This window comes from Tauraco erythrolophus, chromosome Z (genome assembly GCF_009769465.1).
Source record: "Tauraco erythrolophus isolate bTauEry1 chromosome Z, bTauEry1.pri, whole genome shotgun sequence".
In the NCBI taxonomy this organism is placed as follows: domain Eukaryota; kingdom Metazoa; phylum Chordata; class Aves; order Musophagiformes; family Musophagidae; genus Tauraco; species Tauraco erythrolophus.
Window position 1 is genome coordinate 55,802,294 of NC_141496.1, and position 25,433 is coordinate 55,827,726.

A 25,433-nucleotide genomic window follows, 5' to 3' on the forward strand; every position below is an offset into this window, starting at 1 on the left:
GCCATTCAAATGTTTTCAGGTTGTCCTCAAACACTTCTTCACACAATTTATCACCGTGTTTATGGCAGAATAATGACCCCTTTAATTGATGAACTTCCGCAGATAAAGACAAGGTAATATTATTGAACCAGCCATCTCTTGTCGTTAGAACGTACACTGAAATAAAAAATGTATTTCATCTAGCAAAGAAAGGCATGATGCAAAACGTTTCCAATTTATGAGAGGAGTGAAGACACTAACTTGCAGCTGCCAGCCTTGTGACTTGTTTTTCCTCTACACTTCCCTTGTTCTAGCTGTAGCGTTTCTGCAACGGATATAATAATGGCACTGTGCCAGCATGTTTCCAGCCAGTCTTTCTGCTTTGTCTTACCAGTGCCATTTCTAATTTTGCACTAAAACGATCCCTCTCTGCTGCACCAAGGCAAAGTAAACACGCAACCAGCCGCTTATTTCCTCGGGGGCCTTTTAACAGCGGCGAAGTATTTGAAGCGTTGTTAGCAGAGGTACCAGGGAAGAAGGGATTTCCTTGAAAATTCTCTGTAGCAGATTTGAAAATTATTCCCCATGTGGTTTTAAGTTGCCATTATGATAAGGCGACTAGAATTTTGTAGGCTGGGGTGAACCGGTCTGAAGGATGAAAGACAAACGGCTCTCCCAGCCAGGGTCAGAGCCAGGCTTGGAATACCAACAAGGATTTAGGTTAAATCGCTGTGCTGTATTTTTATGACTCACGCAAATTTGGCAGTCTGGAAGAGAGGAAGGAAAAAAAAAAAACAAACAACCCAAAAAAACAAACCCCAAGCACACCACATTTTGCCCTCGTCCCCTTCGAACGACACCCACGGCTGGAACACCAGCGCAGGGGGCAGGACGCGGCTCAGCCCCGCCCGCTCCCACCGGCGCCTTTGTCACCGCCGGCCCCGCGGGGCGTCCCGGCCGCCGCCGCCATTGGCCCGCGCTCGCCGCCGACTCCGGCTCCCGATTGGCCGCGCCCAGCCCTGCGGCACGCGCCGCCGGCAGCCCATTGGTGGCACAGGACGGAAGGGGTGGGGGTGGGGAGGCGCGCGCAGGCAGGCCGCGTTCCCGAGCGGGAGCGGCGGCGCCTCTCGGCGAGCAGCGCCGCGTACCCCCGGGAACCGGCTCGTCGGAGCGCGGACCCCGGCTGCGACACTTCGCCGACGGCAGCCGCCCTCAGCCGCCTCCTGGGCCTGGTGTGAGGTGTTAAGGCGGGTAAAGGCAAGCGGAGGGAGGGGCCCCATCGCCGTGAAGAGGCTCCTGCGGCCGAGGGCGGCCCCGTGGGCTCTGCCGGAACTGTCCGCCGTCCAAGAGGGGAGCAGACGCTTCCGCAGCCCCGCCCTGCCGCAGGCACCCAAGCGGAGGGAGCGCACGGGCTCTGGGACGACGGTGTTCTCCTAGAGCGCTGAAATGGCGCCGTGTCGTGAAATCTGCACATGTAAACGTATGGGCAAAAAACGGGAAGAGGAGAACGTCAATAGATCCACAGAGAAAATAACTTGCCAGCGGAAACTGGGTTTCCTGCAGCAAGTCAAGCTATGTGCCCAACTGCCGCTCGCACAGATTAACCTTGACGTTTTCCTTCCACCTCAATAGCTTGTTAGCTGTGACTCGGTAATGTTCCGAGTGAAAATCACGGGTGTTTCCCATTGCTCAATTCTACTACGTCATGCAGCCCATCTCCCTGCAACAGCACAATTCCTCCCTCCTATCCATTCACCAGTGTTGGTTCAATCTCCTAACTGTACAAAGCAAGGACAGCTTCCTGCCTTCCCACAGAGTATTACGGGAGAACTAACTGTGCCATTCGTTTTTCCCCAGCTAGTTCACCTTTACCCTTTTCTTAAAATGTGATTGTTAGGTTTTGTGGCTTTTGTAAAAAAAAGGTGTTCACCTAAGTAAGTCTCCATCTTCCTCAGTATGTGTAGTCTTGTCTATGTGCACTTTTATTTATTAATTTATATAACAGACCTAAAGATAAGTCTGTTACCTATCAACAGAAAAGAGGGCAAAGTAGAAGGCACGGAGTAGGTATAATAATGAAACCTTCTGAAATCAATACACATTTACATAATTCTTAGAAGACATTCAAATGACCTTCCAGTGTAAGAAAGCAAATGCTTCAAAAGCAAACACAGTAAGTTCTCCCCTTAAAGTCAGTCATGTTTAGCATCTCATTAAGTTTGTTAGTCTTAGCAAAGGCCCCAGTATGTAAGCAGGAGGGAAGATTAATCTCCATGCTGTGTTAGAATAACTGTGGCAAGGAATAAATTTCCTTCCCCTAATTAACAGCACATTACTCAGCCACAGGTAAGATTCCACAGAATCGGCAGTGAAGGTAGCTCATTTAATCTTCTAAGATTACCATAGAAATGGGTCAAGAAAATATAAGTAATTAACATGGAAAGTAGGACTGACCCCTAAAGAAACATGCAATTGGAAGCTTACTAGACACTGGAAAATGAAAATGGAGATGAGAAAGGTAAGTAAGCAGTCCACACTGTGTACTAGATGCACTACTGAAGAGAAGCATTATTCTTGCTGCATCCAGTCAGGGTGTACTATTACAAGTTTCTTTGATCCAAAATACTTGTCCTGGCACAGAGTTCAAGCTCAAAACAAGAACCTCTGCTGGGACTTCTCTGGACTGTCTCAGAGGCAGTACATAAATAGTACTACAGCAGTCTTCAGTTTGCCTCCAAGTATGGCACCTGACTACAGTGGGCATGCAGTCACAGATGCACTAATCCTTCTCTAAGTTGTTCAAAATCCTCTTTTGAGCATGCATGGGCTGGGGCATAGCTCTCAACATAATCCATCTTAAGAAGTGAGTAACATGCCACATACAGGATCAAACCTTACTGGGGCTGCGTCAAGTTGTAAGTCCCTGTAATGAGACTTCCCATTACATTGGACTACTATACCTTAGACTACTACACATTAGACTACACATTATGTAACAATCATTTATTTAGCATTGCCTGAACAAGAGTGAAAAGGCAAAGAGAGTCTGAAGAACTCACAGGTTTCATACTATCTGAACAGAGAGATGTATTTTCACCTTAAAAAATGCTCAAGAGGCTAAACTGTTTAAAATAACCCATTACTGAAGAAGGGAGGACAATTCAGATGCTTGTAATGCAGTGTACCTGAGGATATCTGGACTCTTAAGGATTCCAATTGAGGAAACCTGGCCAAATATCTAATCTTGTTCTTGTGAGGCTGGATAAACAATAGTGAATATATTTAGACTACATGCAAATGTTTCTGTCCTGGTTCTGACTAGGATAGAGTTAGTTTTTCTTTTTACCAGCTATAAGAGCTCTGTGTTTTGGTTTTAGTCTGAAATTTGTTATGAGAAGAACGCTGACAGCGCACTGATGTTTATAGTTGGCACTGAGGTCTCAAGGACTTTTCAGCTGCCGTGTTCTTGCTGGTGTGCAGGAGCACAACAGGATAGGGGGAAGCATGGCTGGGACAAAGAGTCTACAACTCCCCTTATGATTTGAACTTGGATTCAAGGATTGAGGGTCAAACTGGCCAATGAAATATTCCGTATCATGCAGCGTCATGCCCAGTATATAGATGAGGGTTGATCTGGAAGAAGAGCTCTTGCTCTTCCGGGGGCGCTCTCAGACTCTTAATGCTCTCTCTCTCTCTCACTCTCTTTTTGGGCCTTTCGCTCATCCAGGATTGTGGTGTTGGGACTTTCTGTTTTGGCATTGTTTACTGGGATGGGATAGGCTGTGGTCACCGTGTGGTGAGCAATTACATTGTGCATCACTTGTTTGTGTACATTATTATCATTATACATATATATATTCATGTATTATTACTTTAAATTTTGTATTAGTATTAAATTGTTCTTATCTCAACCCACGGGTCTCCTTTTCTATTTTTCTTTAATTCTCTTTCCCATTCCCCAAGGGTGGGGGAGGGTAAGTGAGTGGCTATGTAGCAAGGCTAAACCATAACAGTTTCTTCCACCAAGAAAGGGTGCCAACTCAAAGAGTTTCACCAATTACCAGAGCACAGTTCACAAGATTTGGATGTAATAGAGAAAAACTTTCCCAAAATGAAGGTGTGAATTTCTTGATTTAATTTGGTTTATCGCTCCATTTACAAACTACATAACTATTCACAGTTACAGTGTATCTGAAATTAGCAATATCCTCTGCAGTCTTCAGTGTCAAATATTCTAAATTAAAGCAGCCAAGAATAAGAAAACAAAAATTTCAAAAGTTACTACCCATACTACTCTTTCTCATTAAGGAGCAGACACTGTAAGTGGTGAACGTGTTCTGTATAGGAGTTACAAAATGGTGTGTAACACAAGAAAATGGGGTCATGTTACCTAGGAAGTTTTACACTTCACTTGTGTTTGTCAGTACCTTTTCTGCCGAAATCCATTATTAGCCTACGCAGGATCATACAGAAAAGCCTTAACATATGGCAAAGGTGCACACAGGATGTTACCTAGTGCCCACCACTGTCAATGGAAGTTTCGCTTTTAACACCAAGGGGAATTTCATTAGCCTGTTAGGAGCAAGAAAGAGTTTTCCTTCACAGTGCATGTACCATTATGAGCTTTTTTCTTTACTCGTCATACTGATAACCACAATGTTTATGGCAAAAAATTACCCAACAACAGACAGGAAAAACTAACACATGCCCAGAGGACCACAAAACTATTTTACATAAGCAACACTGATAGATATCACGTAATAATCTGTACAAAATAACTGTTGACAATTTGTACTTGGATTTTATTACGGAATGAAAGGTCATATGTTACAAAAGTGATTTGTAATGTAATAAAATCATTTTCAGAATTCCACAGAAAAAAGCAGGTTTTATGAGTTCTGTGGACATGATGTATCTCTTCTCTTTCCTTTCTTTTTTTTCAGTGACTGCGTAACAAAGACCAGAACTAAAATCAGCTATTTACTATTAACTACATTTATAGAATGAAATACGTCATCACAAATTGGAAATGAACTGCCTAAATTTGTTGTTCACTGTTTGAAAAAAGAGCCATGCTCCTTTAAAGACAGCCCAACAAATGCAAATACGCTATTTTGACATAAAAACATGACAATCACAAGGCATCTTCAGTACCAAAACAAGGCACTGCACTGTTCATGTTGACTACCTTGACACTGCACTTCTAGAAGCCACGTGAAGCTTGTAAGGATCCACTCAAATCTAACAGGATACACTCTCGCAGATGTTCCTTCATCTAAAGAACACAAGACTGAAGAATCTATTCTAAAAACAGATACAAATGCTTTTGCTTTCTTGACTGTTTTCTGTAATGAACATTAGCAAATAATTGTTTATGCTTTGTATTCTAGACTTTGAAAAATAGATCATGTGGTTAGGAATCAAATTACCACCTTTATATCTTAAATCAAGGCCCCAGTTTAAAATACTGGCTTTAGGAAACAAACATACTCAAATTCGAATTTAAGTAGACTTTACTCCATTAATCAGACTGGAAAGCCTGACATAATATTAACAGCGTAGGCTGCTTTTGTGTTCAGATCACAGCAACTGCTATAAAACTCTGTTTTAGTTCAAGTTTATTATTTTCCCGGAAAACTCAAAAGACCAGTTATCTGAACAGGTGAATGGCTACGCCTTCATTTTTGTAAAAGGATGCTGTTCCTCTGTTCTTAGCAGAGAATTTGGCCAAAAGTATCTGCAAAATTCTGGAGAAAACACATCTGCACAAAGTCTTTCTGAAACTGATCTGTTGAAGAACATTTAAATGCTCTTCCAAAACTAGGAATCATTTGTTTGCTTTTCAATCACCAGAAGTCACTTATGTTCAAACATAAGAGGACTCCCTACTTGCTCAAAATTCTCATTTGGTTAACAGTTCTGCCTACTGCCTTTACTATTCTGAGTATCATTTTAAGACAACTTTTGCTGTTGCCAGACAAAGACCTACCAAAGTATACTATGCTTTGTAGTAATTTTTATAAGATTACTTCTTAAAAAGTTTACTATTACAAACTCTCATAGCAATATTCCTGTGGCGTAGAAGCTCTTCAAGTTTGAGATGCAATTCTCAGAATTGAGAAGGCAATGCATCATCACTTGACATAACATTACAGCAATATAATTTCCTCCTATCTTTATGATCAGTGAATCCACAAATTTGTTTGCAAACCAAATTCCATTTGCCTTTTGTCCTAGCCTTGCCAAGTACAAATAATATAGACATGCCTGGGATAGCCAAACCATGGCATATGTGCCATCAGTGAGTACACTGTCACTATGGATTAAACACATTTTCTTCTGCATCTAGCACTGAATTTTTTATTCCCACAGATTTGACATCACTGTTCTAACAGTAACTAAAGTATATGAAGTGCAAAAACCACAAGATGAAACTCTATAATCTTAGGATTATCTCAAGCTTTTTCATTGCCATTGGTTTAGTAAAAGCAGTGTAACTCATTTGCCTGTCAACATCCACCACATTATCATCAATCCAAGATCCACATATACACCTGCAATTCATCCAGGCATAAGAAACACAGAACAATGTTTATATTAGACTTGCAATGCAAATGGCTTGTTTCTTCCTGATTGCTTCCATCAAGAAAGTAATCTAAAATTAACAGTAAACATTCTACATATAAAGTCTACGCTTCTACACTGAATACTGATCTGGTAGATATACAGTTTATTTACTACTTTAATCACACTCTCTGTCTAGCATGGCACAAAAGCTTAACTACATCTACAACAGGTGCACATGTAACAGACATCAACATCAGCCAGCCTGAGAATGTAATGACTGTCAGGTGGCCTGGAAATGCAAGACTGGTGAAGTTTTTTTGGTTTTGTTGGTGGGGGGTTTTTGAGTGGCGTTTTTTTTGTTTGGGTGTTCTTGTTTGGGTTTTTTTTAGAGAGCTCTACTGCTGCACTGAATGTTTCAGAAGTCACTGTAACCACATCCTGTAATCAAACCATCTGGAGTACAGATCTGCAATTAGTCATCCTGGACATCGGACTTTATCTAAACAAATACTGTACAGCAATGAAGCTGAGAAGATCGGATAGCATTAAGAAGCATAATGAAACACTGCTGGTACAGTCATAAACCTTTGAGAAGCTTAGCTGTGGTGTTAATTTAGTACTTTATGAAAGCATAGTAAGCTTAAAGGTTAAATAGCTGAGAGGCTAAAATCTGCTATTTTATTTAATGTTGCCCTGCTGGTGGCTAAAGCAGGTTGGCATTACTCTAGCCACATAAACTACAGCAGCTTCTTCAACAGCGTAACAAACTGAGTTCACATCCATGTGATTTCCAGTAAGTTCTGAGTAATGTCAACCTAAATTTCATGGATACTTTATTCATATGTCATGCCTTTTCTTTCCCCTTTCATTACAAAGCCATGAGTACAATATATTTGGAGTAGCAACCTCTACCCTGGCTTGAAAAACTGTGTTCTACCTTTAATGATACACAAACAAAACATATATTCCCTGGACTTGCATTACATCATACTCCCATTTGAATTCAGAAAAGAAGCAGCAGTTATAAAGTGAGGAGTACCTCTTGAAGGCATGGAGTTGGGCCATCAAGGAGGCAACTTCTTCATCCCACCTAGTAACAGTAATACATTTTCTTAATCTAGAGGTTTATCCCAAAGCATTTAGAAGAATAAACACTGAAATAAATGAAGAAGGCCTGTTTCCTCATGAGCCCACGTGCTTAATACACAAAAGAACACACAGCCACTTCCATCACTGTCGCGTCTCCCGCAGCCTTTGTTCTCAAGCCTGATGAGCTGTATTGATTTGGGAAAATCATTGAGCTTCTTGGAAAACTAGACTCTAGCTTATTCACCACCATCTATTTCTTTCTCATGAAGACAGTTGGTCAATATTCAGTTGAATGGTCAGCTAAAAGAAGCTTTGGTTTCTTTTGTTTTCCTTGCCTCCCTAGTAACATTGTCCTTTTCCAGCTTTAGTACAAAACGAAACAGCACGTGAGGAATACTTGTTGCTGAGGGTGGGCTGAAATGGTAATGCCTCTGGATAAAGCTATGACTGAAATGATACGGGCAGGTTGGCTTTGGAAAACAGGGCAGAATCTAATCAAAGAGCTTATGTCCCTTATCAGTTACAACAACAATGCCAGTATAATTTTTTCAGTGTATGTTTCTTCTAAAGACAGTCTGCCTAACAAATAACCAATAAGCAAGATCTAGATGCAAATGGAGAGCTGAAAGAAAACAAATGGTCCTAATCAAATACAAGGCTAAATTTTACACTCATTAAAACACTCAATGAAAACTGGGTAATATCCCAGAAAGTACATCAGATTGGGTCCCAGATGGCTTGTAGGTTTATCCACCACTGAACAGTTCTACTAAAATACGAGCTACTTAGAATGGTGATTTTGAAAACTATGAAGCCACAGCGACCAACATAATTTTCTCCTGTCAGATTTATATCAAAGTGATTAGATTTTGGCAGGACTAGGAAAACTTTTGGATAAATTGCTGTTACACCTCTTGAATGTCAGACCACATGTTTGCAGAGTTTACAGGAAAATGTGCAATTAATGTTATTATAAACTAACCACAGGTTTCTGACCTCTGGAGTACAACTAAAGACTTGTTTTTGTACAAACCTTACCTTCTCTTTGGCCAGAGTAACTGAACCACTTCACTGTTCTACTGAAGCTTGAGAACAAAACTGCAGTCTTACTTTATTTCAGCTGACACTAAAAATGCAAGTTGGAAATCATTTAACATCTGTGTGTTCTGAAGAAAACCAAATCTGTTTCAGAAATAAAGTATTTTGTTTCTAGCAGATTTTTTTCTCTTTTACTTCGCTAATCATAACTGTGATTCACATAGCCTGACACTGAAAAATGTCACAGTCTCAATTTTAGAAGAAGGAAATGCTGTTCTGTAATCCCCTGAATTTCCCACTCGCTTCTCAAGGAGTGTTATTTCAGCTCCTATATTACTGCCCTGTGGAACACACAGACACTCCTCTGCCTTCTACTAGAGAAAGAAAAAGAAGCCCCACAATCCACTGCCTTTGCTTGTACTCTAGGACCATATGTCACTTGAGATAAGCAAGAGAACATAGGGCTTTTCAACTCATCTGTCACACTTGCTTCCTGCAGTTTATATTAATTACAGGATCTCTTCAGCTAGTTATTTTTCTCTCAAACTCTTTCACCCTTAAAAGCAAGTAAATAGCAAAGCAAAACAAGACTAGAGTGTAAGGAAAAGCACTACTGCTTAAATACGAGCAGTAAGACTAAAAAGAGAAATAACAAAACCATTTTTTCTCACCCTGACAAGCATTTAGGTGTTCCTTTAATAATTATCTGCTTCATTTCTATTCTTCATCTCACAAACTAGACCACAGATATACTGTTTTCATCAGCAGACTATTGAGAAACAGCTGCAGAAATAGGGAAGCTGGTGTAAATTTATGTATGTGTGTGTATCTGTCTATCAAAAAAAAAAAAAAATCTCTTAAGGAGCTCATATGTTTTTGTTTTTCTTCCTGAAGTGAGTATTAGGACATCTCCGTAGAAGTTTGTGTCCCAGCTCTGAACTCTGCTACTGCAGGAACAATTCACTTGGAGAGTAAAAACCAAAAAAATAACAGATGACAAAATGCACCTATAAACCTTCAGGTGTCTTTGGTGATGGGTTCCCCAGTGCTCTACATCATGATGAATAGCTGCCAGGTGCAAACAGTGGTACAATTATTTATCAAACGGTAGAGCAGCTAATGAAACATAAAGGAATGGAAGACAGAAGAGAGAGAATTTGTGGAAAAGAAACAGCATGGATAAAGAAACAATTCCAAGCTCAAACCATGAAAATGCTTCCAAATCTGTAGGCTGCAGATACCAGAATTGCAGTCCAGCCAGGCAGACAATTCTGCACAACCTCAAAGAGCTGCTGCTGATCCATGTACCTCATTGGGACTGAGAAGCAGAGCCTCTTATAAATTATGATGCTTTATTTAAAGTCAAAGCATTTATTTGCTTTTGTGCCAGCTTTGGATCCTTTTCATCTCTAGCTACCAGGCCCAAGAGAGAACACATTCCTGTAGCTCTGCTGGCAGCCAGCTGTGGCCTCAGTAAATCATAAAGCCTCCTAACAAGCCATTCTTTACAAAGGCCAACTGCAGTTACTAGACATGATAACTTCTCTATTATTCCACTCGCAGGAATTTAAAATAGCAATATAAAGCCGTGGCTGAAAACACTGAAATCTACTGAACTGCATTTTACACCTCTCTTTCTGTATTAAGCTTCACTTATTTTATGAAGACTTCATTGTCCTCAGCCTGGGAAAAACTAAGTAAACACCTGAGACACACACATCCAAGATAAAGGGGAGGGAAAGAAAACATTTGGGATTTCTTTTGCAGTGCTCCCTCAGGATTTCTTACTACAGCTAATAGGAGACAAGTACCTTTTCTTCTGTCATTCAGTTCGTGGAACTTGCAGGGATATATCTTTTATGTTTGTGGAGGTAAACTCTATTAAGATCTTAGCACAGTAATACCTTACCATGAAAATTCATAGTAAAATACATAAAGCTAAAAGTGGCCTGTAGTCAAGCATGGGATGTACACTGGAGTCCTATGAATATTGCAACTGTAGATGAGGAGTTCTGTCTCTTCTCTCTGTTCCCCACTCGCGCACGGAAAAGGAATCAATTAAGTATAGCATGGTATGGTGAGGCCCACCATTCTACCTTTTCCTCTGTCTAGGAAAAGCAGATCAAGTACCTTACGCATCTGAGGCTCTTCTTCCTATACAATTGTTTCAGGTTAGGATTTGGAGTAACCTTATTGTAAGGTCTTTTGTTGCTATTGGTAACAGATTAAAAACAAAACTATGCTTGAAACGCCACCTTCTAGATTTGAAAACCACAAAACGAGTATTATGGATTGCCAAGGCTAAATGCTACATCATTTTTATAGCTCTTATCCCATGAACTAGTTCTTTTACTTAAAAAACAGTAGTCAGAGCTGTCCTTCCTATTGTAAAATTCTTTTATTTTAGTGGGTAAAAAGATGCCCAGAACAGTTACAAGTCAGTGACACACTTAAGATACTAGTTCTGTTTTGCAAACAAGCCTAATGAACTACGACTAGTAGTGTTCTCCTTAAGCAGAAGAAAGGTAAAAGGGCTTTTGTTAGCATCTACTGAAGCAAAGTCATTTTGCTGGGACAGTACAAAAGTGAGCTACTTATCAACTAACCAACTTCAATAGGTGTCAGAGTTCTGCAGCGCAGTTCACCTTGATTTTCTTTCCTGTGTTTTAAATTACCTCCCAAGTGGGTAAACTAGTAAAACATCTATTTAAACTTATTCCAGCTGTTTGTCAATACCGATGCAATGCAAAGGCAAGCTACCGGCAAACTGACTTCCCACGAGCGATCAGTACACCTTCTGCTAGGCTTCTCTTCTCTTGCCAGTGACTGACTGGGCAATTTTCCTCTTAAGTGTCCTTTGTGCAGGGTGTCCTAATTTCTCCACTTATTAATAAGCGCCTGGTTAGTTTTCCCTGACCTGCTGTGATCTATCCTGCTACTACAGCTTCTCCTGGCTTCTTCATGCACTAGAGCTGATCAACCTTTGACCCTCACAAGTTTCGAAACAAAACTGTTTAGACACTGAGGGCAGACCAGTGTTGCATAAAATGCAAGTAAAATCTCCGGTTTCTAGGAATCCTAATATAATCAGTTAAAAATCTCTGCATTTCTTTTGGCAATGAAACATCCCTCAAAGGATCATCACAGGCATGCCCTCCCTCATTAAAGTACAGACAACATGATGACAGAAACACATATTTCAATATTAAGAGACTATTTTCCCATGTGACTGAAAGAAAAAAAAAAAAAGAGGCTGGACTTTGAAACATGACTTAATTCTTTCCTTGGTCAGACAAACAATATCAAGATAAAGCTTGCTTTACTCCAGAATCTACACACAGATTTCTGTATAAATTATTGGCTGCACTTTGGCCTCATCTGAAACGTTGGCCCCCGAGGCTGATAAGCTGTGACCCCAGGTGGCACATCCAGCCCTCTCACAAGAGGCAGGAACATTATTGCTTTGCACTGAGGACTGCAGCCCCAGAGCCCATCAATCAAGCTCCCTGACAGCTTTTACAGCCTCCTCACATTAGGCTTAAGTCAAACTCTGTGGCTCCTATTGTTCACATTATTCTTTCTTCCTCTGCTCTGATGAAGTTAAGGCAAGTCCAAGGCTTCCACGAGAAAGAAAGGCTATTATGAGCAGCGCAGAGTTTATTGACTCTGAACTGCACAACAATGGCCCAAAAGCCTCTTTCCTGAGTGCAACACATTCCTAATTGCTAATGATCATCAGTAACAAGACACATACTTGTATGAAAGAAAGGTGCAATGTTCAAACGGCTAGACTCATCATCTTTACCTACTAAGAAAGATTTCCTAAGGTAATTTTATGTGCAGAGAGTGATAACCTTTCAGTCATACAGAACTGTCTTACAAATGTTGGAATGTTCCGAAAGAGAACTTGTGTATTAGAAAACCAGTGACCAAAACAGATTTGATTAAAAATATAATCCCCTGTGCAATCCTGCTATGCTAACTGTGGACAAACGGGTATGTTCTTCTTTAGTCACTCTATAGTATTTCAAGATCAATATCACATTGTGCTCAAAATGGAAAAACACTTTCAGAACTAATCATGATGTCATTATTTTTCCCTAGCGTACTCCTGAGGCCTGAAGAGCGTTTAAGTGGGACTCCTACATGTCAGACACAGAAGAATACTGACTTGTCTTTGAAAACACTCATCCTTAATTATTACTATTATTTATAAACAACTGTGTATCACTTCAGTTGCATGCATAAATCTTAATACCACTAACAGGTTATTTACACTCATAATGTGCTGTCACCAAATGTGCAGAAACCCTTTTTTGGTTTCAACATTGCATAACATGACTAGATTTTACAGTTGGCAAAGTCTTCTATGTCTTTTTTCTTATTTATCAAAGTTAAAACTGGGGGGGGGGGGGGGGGGGGGGGGGAAGGAAAGCACGTTTTTAAGGACTCATTTTGATAGGAATGGAACTTGTGATCAACTAGCAGAAACCAACTGCAGTAATTCCAGAGATCAGCCTTCCTGGATATTGAAGAAACATAAGGAAGCAAATGACTCATTCTTTTTTTTTTTTTTTTTTTTAAATTAACTTAGCTGTAGCATTAACTTCAGCTTTCAGGAAAGAATAATCGCATTTTAAATTATGGAATTTATGACAGCCGTGAGTATTTATTTACTTTCTTAAACCTGAGTATCAACACTAAGACAGTGAGAGGTACTGAACTGAACTGTTTCATCTGCATATTTGTTAGCATACCAACTTCACAATTGGACTGAACTGGTTAGAGATTCAAAGAGCTTTCTGGGAAGGTGCTGGCTGAAAGAACAGCAGCTTCCTTCTGCTAAATCCCCTGATACAGCAGCTTGCCCTTTCAGCTGTCATTCAGTCCAATGTGGCTTTTCATACAAACCAGAGGAGATCAAGTGCAGACTAAAAGCTTGTCTCAAATAAAGGATTCCCCTCCCTTGCTGGCTTTCAGCTGAAAGCATATTTACACCCTGAAGAATGAGAAGAACTCATAATTTGTAGTCCATCAAATAGCTTGTTTTCAGATTCTGCTGAAGATGAAGTTTCACAGTTATTTAGATGGACACCTGAATAAACAGAGCAGTAAGCACTGGTAGCGCTGGAGTAGGATAATCAAAATTAAAAATACAGCAGGCCTTTCAATTTATTTGTGTAGCTACTGTGGATCAGTCACAGTATTAGTAATTCGAGTTTTTATCCTTATGAATATTCTCTTATTTCCTTTCTTAAATATAGTAACAATGCGTGCAACATTAAATTTCTTGTCCCTACAGGCGCATAAAACGTGGCTGAGAAAAACTGGCAAAGTGACGTGAAAAGGTAAGGACAGCAGCACCCTGGACTATGTGCTTGCGGCGTACAAGGATTCCTGTTTACAGTGCCATCAATTAGCTCTCACTCACAGGCACTGCATTCAGCTTGAGATTTTTTTTTAAAGGGAAATAAACGTAATTCTATTCTTGTCAGCTTACAAAAGTGAGAAGTAATGCTGCTATATTTAACCTAAATGCTGTTTTTCATGGGTGCTCTGTAGGATGAATGATGTTTGATTTAGAAAAACGACACTGATTTTGCTGAGCTTTCCAAAATCAACACCCATTTTAGTTGAACAAAACAAGAGGCTGCTGAAGCACATTTGTCTCTCTGATGATGCATATTCACTAAGTACAGCCCATAACCCACCTACTCACAGCAGCTTCAGACAGCTAGCCTCACCCACAGATCCTTGCAATTTAATGAACAGTCATAGCCAACAAATCTTTTACCAATAGCCTGACAGTAGTTATTCCTTTAGACTCCAGGCCCAAAAGAGAAATTTGTCATTGCTTAAATAAATTTTACAGATGTAATAGATAAAGGCAATAAAGAAAACAGGGCTTTTATAAAACAAAATTGACAGAGCAGAAAGCTGTTCCTCTAGACTGTGCGCAGGCGCACTGGTCTTAGGTGTACCGAAGGGAAATAGACAATGAAGGTTAGGAAGCATGAAATGACAGCCTTCTTTGCTTTTCAGGGAACGTAAATTTTATTCACAGAACGTAAATCTCAAAGTCATGGTTTTCAATCTGCAAGCGTGATCACACGAAATTGATTTCAAGGAGATTTGGAAGTATTTAAGTCATTACTCAGAGATGCAAATCCCATCTTGTACAATCATTATTGTAAAAATAGAGGAAAAAAATGGGTGACGTTTCAAGGGCTCTGCCTATACGGTTTAATTTTTCAGATAGTCACAGCTCATTAAGCTTCCATTTCAAATACGGACCTGTCTGTATTGAAGCACCCAAATAAAGCAGTGTATGTTCCATATGTTTTAGGACAGCTTAAAACTCTTAATGAACAATACAGCTTAAATGAAAGACATTCTTGAATATGTTTGCCGCAATAAAACACATGCATGCTTATGTTCCTCCCTAAATGAGCAGGAAAACATTGTTCAAATGCTTCAGTAAACATGGCAGCAGCCGTAATGTGGACGCGGTGTTGAAAAGTTTTTGGAAATGCATAAAAACATTTCTTGACTTTGCCATGTCTGCTGCATCTCAAAGTGGTTTTCTTATAATTTGATACCTCTTTCTTGATACTTCACCGCCTATCACAAAACCAATCAGGTAGAAAAACTGCTGTTGTTAAGAAATCCCAAACCACAGATTCTTAAGCATAGTGTGTCGAGTTAATACATGATAGTATTAAAAGTATCTCTGAAGTGCAGCCTTTTCTAACAGAAAACAGATCTATTCTTGAACACAGATGAGCTTCCCCTGTGTCTATAAACACAAACTGACTGTTTAAAACACAGAGGAAACTGGTTAATTTCTATCTCAATAAAATTTATGAAGCAATAAAAACTTTGTAGTACAAGCTGTGTGGTTTGTTTCACTTCCTTGTCACATGAATTAATGAGGAAATTCTTCCCTTCATTCCGTTACGCAGACTTGTGCTAGAGAGGGCACCGTACACTGACCAAAACGCCCAAGAGCCTCATTCTGATTTCCAGTCCTCACCAGCGATTTCTTTATAAAGTTTGGCAAGGAACATTTTAATTTCCCATCTTTGTGATGACAGTGTTTGTGAACTCAGTTGCCACTACACTGTGGATTGTGCTTAGTAGTATCATGTAACTGACGGGAAAAAAAAGAAATGGCATGTCTGATCTAGAGTTAACTGTCACCAGATCATACTAGTATAACCCGTAATCCTCTATTTATTATACTGAAAACGTCAACTAATTTAAGTTTTTGCAACCCCTGAATAGGAGCAAAAGAGAGGGCGGGGGAAACATACTGAATGTCTGAAAATACATGCCTGCAACAGCAGGAGCGGAAAAGACTGATAGACTTTATGTGTAATATTTAGTCAGATTAAGTACAACTCTTCACCGCATGTTTTATTCTCGTTTACGTCCTCTTTGACCACATGAAGAAAGCGGCTTCTGACGGGTCACACAAGCAAGGCTTCTTGGAGTGTTTTGTTCTTGCTCTTCAAATCCTCCAATGCATTAATTTCCTGACCTCTCTCCTAATATAAAACTACAGCTCACTCCTTACACGTAAGATCATCTTTCTCAGAACAACTTCTGCTCAGACAGCAGCTAATCCACTACAGCTAATGGTTTCTGCCAGGAAGGAAGCAACTGAAATGATGCCATCGTTGCACTACTTAGAATAATCTACATCCCTCATGTGGACCACCCCTTTTGTGAAATACCAGTGAGATGTATCGAACACATATAAAATCTAGCTCCCTCAGTCCTAATGCGTGAACGCGGTTCCATTTAGCCCATGCATTTTTTGTTATATCCCTGGAGGCTGTGGGGTTTCACCGGGCTGGATGTTCGCCCTCCTGTAGGCTGGGAGACAACTGCATGGAAAGACTGCTCCCTTGCTCTTGGCCCTCCATACTGTCCGCATAGTTGTCATCGTCTTTTAACTCACCTACCTGCCTTGTAAAGAGGAGTCTTTGTGTTTCAGACCACAAGCCTGCCTGAAAACGACCATCCAAACCCATAAAAATAATTAGCAAAAACAATACTATATTTTTCTCTCTGTTATACTTTCTGTGCAATATTCACCAGCAGACTAAGGCCACTTAGAGGGAAGGCTGGAGTAGAATCATACAGAATCAGGGCATTTCATCAGGGAAAGAAGGCAGCGCTGACAGAAAAAGGGTGCCAATGGGGAAAAGATCAGACCTCCATATGTCTCCACCCATGGGTTCCTGTTGATGGACCACAGCTCTGAGCAGTAGACAACCAAATGCAGTAACAACAGATGCCGCAACAAGAAGTTTATAACACTTTGGGAAGGTGTGAAAGGAATGACAGTTGGCTGCCTTTCTCAAATCTTTGGCAGAAGCCTCTCTCCTCACCCACAAGGTATCCAAGGCTATGGCACTTCTTCCTCACAGTTTCACTGTGTTCAGAGGTTCTATCAATGATGTTTGTGTATTTTAGTCAACTAGTTACTTAGACTACAGAGCCTGGGTTTCTTTCTCATGGACCCACCTCTGTGACAGAGACAGAAAAGAGTACTAAAGACCAAGATACAATCATACATTTGTTTCAACTGTTAAGGGACACGAAAACATGGAGGTCTTTCTTCCTCTTTTGGGAACTGAACACAAGTAAGACTTTTGTCCATCAGTAAGGGGGTGTTTTTTCCTGGAAGATCTTTCCTATTCTGGATTAAAAGCTTCTGCAAATGTCATGATGAGAAAGAAATGTTAAAATGACCTATGAAAGCTCTGCAGAAGGGGGATACCTTGCTTTTGAAAAGACGACCACCAGTGGAGATTTGAGAACTGCTGATTTAGTAACAGGAACTGATCTATTCTTCTTAACAAAAATCTGAAACCACCTAAAATATCTTTTTTTAGTAGTCTGATAGCTAAGTAAACTACGTTTTTAATGAACGTCCATGGAAAACATTTGCAGAGGCTGTGTCTTTCCCCCTTCACCATATTACTGACAGCCCAGATCCAGTTAGCATCTTACTTAGGAGAAGCCGTCTTTTTCTTTGCACAGTCCAATGCACTATGAACAACCAGAAACCACCTCTTTTTAGTAGGAAATCTTTTGGAGATAGGCAGATAAAAAGCCTGCTTGGAGAACTGAATCAGATTCCAAGGAAGAAGGCTTGAGGAGACAGAAGAGCTATGCCAAAGTTAAAACCCATGTCAGGTTTTTGTGGTCTCTTTACAGCTGACAGGATTGGTAGGATGGAAGAAAGCCACTCCCTTTACCCTGTCATTTGAAGATTTTGAAAACTTAAGGGACGCTATGGGAAAATCTCTTGGGCCAAGATTCTGTGCTGCCCAACAGACGCATTCTAACTTTCCTTAAGTTTTGCAAACTCATTTTACTTTTTGCTTCTCTCCTCTGAAAAGGTCCTTTTTTCTTCTCTTGATAAAACTGCTTAGTGACTAAGAATTATTTCTGAGAACACCAAAATCTGAATTTGGTCCATCTGAAATGCAAACTTAACCAAAGAGTTGATAAAGACTATTAATATAGACATTTTGTTTATGCTGATAGGATCCTAAAGGTATAAGCACACTTCTGAAACAATTTGTGTTTCCTATTTTTGTTACCTATTTTTGTCTCTGATATGTCTGCCTTTAGAGGTTAAATATATCCACTTCTAGTTCATTTGGGAATTGCTGAAAAGGAGCCTATAGACATCCACTTCCTGACAGGAGACTATCAGAAATATTCAGAGAGTAGAAAGATAATTTCTTCTCTCCAAAGGATTTCCCACCTATATAATTAACAGTCCCTTGGCAGTCAAGGCAGAATGCTTCTAAAAAGATGTGAGTCAATTTAGGTCTTTGTTTTTGAAAGCAAGGGCATCGCATACAGAACCTTCCAAGTCGCTCTGGATTTCAGATATTCACAATGATAGCCGCTGCAGACATAAAGGATGAATTTGTGTCTAAATTAAACTGCTTTAAACTTATTTTTCGGCTTCTACCATCTCACCTGCCCTGTCTAGAGAATGTAGCAGGCACAAATAAAGGTTAGGAAACATTGGTAAAGCTCACTATTACTCTTTCTCTGTCACAGGAAAGCCAGCTGTAGGGAGAACAACACAGAACTAGGAAAATCTTAAATACTATTACCAATAGTAATAGGGATGCCATCCAGAGGGACCTTGACAGGCTGGAGAGGTGGGCCTGTGCGAACCTCATGAAGTTTAACAAGGCCAAGTGCAAGGTCCTGCACGTGGGTTGGGGCAATCCCAAGCACAAGTTCAGGCTGGGAGGAGAATGGATTGAGAGCAGCCCTGAGGAAAAGGACTTGGGAGTGCTGGTGGATGAGAAGCTCAACATGATCCGGCAATGTGTACTAGCAGCCCAGAAAGCCAACCGTATCCTGGGCTGCATCCAAAGAAGTGTGGCCAGCAGGTCACTTTTCACTCTGAAGGTGGTGAGGCACTGGAACAGATTGCCCAGAGAAGTTGTAGATACCCTATCCTTCGAAGTGTTCAAGGCCGGGTTGGATGAGGCGTTAAGCAACCTGGTGTAATGGAGGGTGTCCCTGCCCATGGCAGGGGAGCTGGAACTAGATGATCTTTCAGGTCCCTTCCAAACCTAACCATTCTATGATTCTATAATAGGTGGTAGGAAATAATGAGGAAAGAATGAGAAAAGTGGAAAGACTAAGAGTGAAATTCTCCCTCTTTATGGCTGGCTGCCCACTGTCTTATAGATGCCATAAATAAATTACACAGGGCTGTATCATTGAGACCTTGATGAGTTTTGTTTTTTTTTCTCTTCAAGCAAAACTCAGCATACAACCAATACCCTTCAAAGAAACACACAAACAAAAATGCTAATACATATTTACTGCTGCAAAAATATTCCATTGAAAATAGTTCGAAACACTGAGGGAGAAGAGCAGTATATCTTTATTACTCTCCAAACTGAAACCAACAGCTGTCCTCACAGAAGGAAGATTAGCGTTATTTATGTGCCTCACTCAGACTCAATGGTATTCTTGGATCTCAATATGCTGTACTATGTTTATAACACTACCTTCTCTCATTCCTCATAAGACAGCTTTAAAAGATTATATTACAGAAAAGCAAAGGTTACTGGAGAAACATCCTTCAAAATTATGAGATATTTACTAGCTAGGTATTGGTATGAAAAATTAAACCTTAAGCCAAGCACAGGGGTAATTTTCCAGCAAAGAGTACCTGCACACTTTCCTTCTTTTTCCTTCAGCTGTATGGATTCAACAGTTGGTCTCTTCATTACTAGGCTGTCCGTAAGAGAGTTGTTCTCTGTTCCATATTTGGTTCCCATGAGGCCTTGATTAATAGCTGTCTGCTATAATTTATATATAGCCCTGGTTTAGGCAGCACAATTTCCTTTTTACTGCCATGTTTAAATATTTCACTAATGCTATTCAACTAATTTTAAATCTAAAAAAAAATAAAGAAGGTGACACACTGTGTCCCAATTTCCTAGGAAATCCCCATGTGAGAACTAAAAACCCAACTACATCAATTATGAACTATCCTGCTCTTAGAAACACTGAACTATAGAGCTGAGAGGACCTCAAGAAGTTGTCCAGTCCACCCCCTTTACTTCTGAAGCAGTATCAGTGTCTATCCTGGAAAATGTTTGCATAGATCTTCCTGTAACAGAAGTCTCTAAGGTGGTAGACAACCTACTCCACAGCCTCATTATCCTTGCTGATAGAAATGCTTTTCTAATGTCTCACTTAGATCTCTCTTGCCATAACTTCAGATTATTATTTCATGTCCTTTCTGTCACCTTCACAAAGAACAGACCAACCTGCGATAAACAAGACCTCATCTGACTTAATACCCTCCCTAAACAAAAACAAACAAACAAAAAAATGAGTAAACAAAAAAAATCCTAAATCAATTAATTTATTTGAGTATTGTGACAGGTTATTTTCTAACTTATGCAGACCTTCTTCAGTCAAGATTTGGGTTTAAATGGATCTGGGGGCAAAATGCAAACTTATTAAATCCTGTGATTACAAACATAATGCTATTTACTAGTCTATTTTCACCAAACCTGTATTTCCTGCATAAATGCATTGTGGCTAACCCGGACTTTCTGTCATAAACACCTATACTACAGCAGCAGTTAAGCATTACGTATTTTTCAAAAAGTATTTCAAGGAATGAGTGTGGAGGGTAGGTTTTTTTAAGGACCAAAGAGGAAAGACTGTTGCACTGCTTTTTTTGCACTTCTTATAATAGAAACCTCTTGTGAGGTCTTCTAAAACAACAATTCAGCAAAAAGCAAATGCTGAAGCCACTGAGTCAGCCCCATAAGCCTTTTATTTTTTTTTTTTTTCAAAAGGCAGCTTTCAATGAATCCATTTTAAATGTTCCTCACCCCTCTCCCCAGTTATTCTTATATAAAAACTTTCACTCCCAACCTTTTCTCTTTGGAAATTTGGTAACCATAGTTTCTGCGTCCTGCTGAGACTTGATATGTAGAGCTGTATTCTACCTGCTATTAAGCTGCTGATAGCAGTGTTTCTGTTGCAATTTATGAGAAATGTCAGTTGAAGGCAGAGAGTATTGTACACACTATATTTTCCCAGCTGGATGCCTCTGTGAACAGAAAGCAAAAACATGAATACACATGCACCATACGTTTGGGGGAGGGGAGGAAAGAGACCGTAGGAAAAAAAGACTGCAGGTTAGATGTGATGTTGGGTGGTCTAAAGCCCGTAGAAAATAAAGATGTGAATGGGAAGATAGCTCTAACATTATTAGAAAACACCAGAGGTTCTTAATGCAGTACTTGGTGCTACATCACCAAGGCAAGGACCCCTCTGTAGACTCCTCAGACACTTCTTCCTCTTACGCATATAAATTGAATTGTTGCATTTTGAAAACTGTCACATTCATCTGATTGTTTCTCTGACCCAGGCCTGCAGGTTCTTGTTTAATGTTTAGCACAAAGACATTTTAATCCTGAATACAGCTTAGCTACTTTAGCAGTAATTACACCTCAGGGTCTTTGGGGTTTTTTTGTTTTGTTCCCCCCGCTCCCAGTAGTATGAAAACTGAATCACCAAGCACAGGAAATATAATCGCATCTCATAATGCTCTCAGTGCTCTTCAACAGCCATTTACTTACTTCAATGATAGTGATATCACATAGCAATACATTTGTTTGTGAAAGTATTTTAGCCTTTCCTGTATAACAAGGATAGCAGTTTTCATGTTTCTCCATCACACTGACAGCTGAAGGTAATAGACTTTACAGAAGAGGAACTGAAGTCCAATTCAGCAAGGATTGAACCAGAATTAAAGCAGAATGTTGGTTCTGTCTCCTAAAAACATCATGGGACTGTAACTTTTTCTACACCAGAAAGTAATGAAGATTACAGAAGAAAGTATTCACCAAAGATCACCACTCTTCAAGCACGGCCTCCCTGGAGATCAGAGTTTCATGGCCACGACCCTCTCTCCAGAGAGTACTGTATTGAACCGAAAGTTTGCAGGCAAACAGTTTAACAAATCCCATAATTCATGTCTTACTTCACAGACCACACTATACAGAAACATTCACCTGTCAGTGAGGAACTACTCCAGATGTAAGTCTCCAGTAAAGAAGAGACAGATTATTACAGCAGCAAAATCATTCATCGTGGAACACATGTTGCTCAAACAGCACATGTGCCTTCCCAAAAGTTATCAACTCTTGTCACTAGTAACTAGCGTCCAAATTTGCAATTAATCTTTGTCATTCTCCAAATCACCTCCTCCACTAGAAGCACAGAACTGAAAATAATGAAAATCCCAAACCTACTAAAGTTAAAATGCTCACAGTCAAACTGAGGATAGAGCCAATTACCATTTAAATAACAACATGAAACTCTTTGAAGGAAAGGCCTTTTGATCTCAAAGATTCAAATGCTGAACAGTAAGAATCTGAGTTCTTTAAGTTTCCAGGGAAAATGCTACAAAAAAAGAACTATGACCCAGGCTGTCAGTCATGTGCTTAAATCCCTAGCATTTTTTACTGTTAAATGTATCTCTCTTAGCGTGTAATTAGTGGCGATGTCATCATCAATACCACAGTTAATAAATGCTTAAGTAAATCTTTTCTTACAGGTCATTCTGGTGTGGAGATGCAGGGAGTAGCAAGAAGTGAAGGGGAGACAGACCAAGGGCAAAACATGAGTTGTATTTTCCATCTTTCCCCCCATTGAAAATCTAAATTTAAGATTTCCAAGTTTTGATGTACTCACACTTACTTGTTAGTACAGATTTGCAAATCTGAATGCCTTGTTAATTTCAAATACAAAATGGTGTAAGGTCAAATAGCATTAAATATCTCATTTGGGTAGCATTACGAACCCTGTGCCTTTTGAGTGGCAAAGGCAAACAATAAAACTGTACTGAACTGCAGTTCAAATTTCTGTCATTTTTTAATCGCTTCTCTGGAGAGCTGTGAAGGAACGATGCTATGGAAAGTGCTTTAGCCTTTGACAGCCTATGGAGTTTGCTGATGTCACACTTCTTAATTGACACAACACAGGGTCTGCACGGCACATTGCTACAACATTTGTTTTACAAGTGCACATTTCACAGGAAACCAACAATTAATTTCCCAAAGACTTACAGGCATACATTACCAAAAAGGGAAAAATAAAACTGTTACATATCCACACAAATCAAAATTTACAGAATCATGGCAGCCAGCCAGCAAAACTACTCCAGGTCTGCTTTCCCATCTGCTTGGCCTGTTAACTGAAAGAAAATAAAATCAAATTGCTCCTTCTGCCACTAATTCTCAGAAGAACTCCCTAAAAAACAACTTCCGTGACAAAATTTTAATAATGCAGAATGCCTTACGACAATCAGTAAACCTCCTCGCACCGTGCAGTGTAGACACAGTGGCTCAGAACTGGGTATTGAGACAAGAACAGTTCCCTCCTCCCACAGCACTGTGCCAAGCCGCTATCGGTGATCATGAAACAGACCTCTCCTCATCCTTCCAGCAAACCAAGCCCCCCGGTAGATAAAACTGGCCCAATCTTGCCGTAGTGGGTGCCGCTGCCCCGTCCCACTGCCCCATCCCATACATCTGCCCCAGGGCCTTTGCTGGAGGCTACAGCCCTTGGAGCTGGGAGGGTAGAAACAAACATTCGTCAGATCCTTGGTCACTGGCAATCCCAATGTTAATGTAAATGAAATGGAGTGCTGGCTCATGCAGGCTTGTGGACTTGCTGGCACTGGGGAGCACACACAATCCCTGATGTTGCCTCTGCTAAATGGGAGGTAACTTACAGAGATCAACTGGCTGCGCAGTTGAGGTCAGCAACACCTTCAGCTACTTGTCTGCTGGAGCCCTGACAAGTGATTCTCAGTTTATGGCAGTGTACCATGTCGAAATCATTACTTTTTCTTTTAATCTACAAACTAAAAACCCGTAGTAAAGACTTGCACAGCTTTTGTCTGTCTACCGTTGCAATGGTATACAGTAATTAATATACTACAGGTTTCTACTTCACAGATGAAAAAATAATTTTACTAGGAGCACTTTCAACAGCTGCCCATAAATCAGCCCACTCTCAAGAGTTCAACTCAAGAGTTATTGTGTCTATTGTGCATCTTAAGGTTCAAAGAAAGATTATTCATGCATTCATTCATAGCCAAGAATGTATCCCAGCAATGAAATTTACCCTTCAAAGCTGACCCAAGCTTAACCACTGGATTGACTAAATAATTTAATTGCTCAATGATATGCTATATCCCTTCTCTGAAGACTGTATTTTTGGTGAATTGAGCTAGGTTTATACCAGTGGTATGTTAATGGCACATATTCCAAAAGTGTAAGCAGCTGCTGCCCACAAACATTGCCAAACTGAATAATAGGAATGCAAACAAATCTCCTGGTGCACGGTTAGGTTTTTTAAAGCATTTAAAAATTGTAGGGTTACAAAATTACTTTTGTGGAAGAAAGGGGCAGAAAATAGATGAAAGCAAAGCTGTTATTTACAGAGAGCCCCTAATAGCTGGGTAACGTTGCCAGTGTAAGAACATTAATTCCGTCGCCTCCTTTTCATACCCAACAATTTATTTTTGTTTCTGTGCAAAAGGGTTTCTGTGACTAGATGTAATCACGAAAAGAACAGCGAGTGTTCTCCTCACATGCTAGAAAGTCAGAAGAGTCCTGGAGTAACTTCTCCTTGCCTGTTAGGAGAAGCTATCCGGTGCAGCTAATTCAGTCAACATTCCAGCCTCTCCAAGCTACACTAAGCCAATGCAGCTAGAGTGAAGATTAAGGGGAAGGGAAACAATTACATTGTGTGTTACTGGCAAGGACGCAAAGACTCTAAATCTCCTTGAAGCTGAAAACAAATTAGCAGCTTTGCCTGCATCAAGCTGTCTGTCCAAATGGAGGTTTCTTTTCAGTACGGCACTACTGACTGTGCTCCTTGAAGATAAGGCTGTGGGGATACAAAAACATTTTCTCTAAGTTATTTCCTGTCCCTTGCTAGTCTAGACCGACAGAACCATTTGTAACCTGATCACCACCCACGACTTCGAAGCAAAACCAAGCACAGATCTACTCCCACCCCTCAAGAGTCCCTTCTCTATACTTATTTTTTACTAATTTCATGTGCCACTTGTGTGGACACAATCAAGGTGAGAAGAAACGGCGTTAACCTCCTGGTTCATGTTTCTCATAAAAATACACCGTCAGCTGGTAAACCCGAAACTCTGTGCC

At 40.2% G+C, this 25,433-nt stretch overlaps 1 protein-coding gene across 1 annotated transcript in view; it reads right to left on the bottom strand.

Moving 5' to 3' along the window:
• Positions 1–25,433, bottom strand: part of ZNF608 (zinc finger protein 608) — a 194,725-nt gene that overhangs the window by 10,326 nt on the left and 158,966 nt on the right. The gene's annotated exons all lie outside the window — the stretch shown is intronic.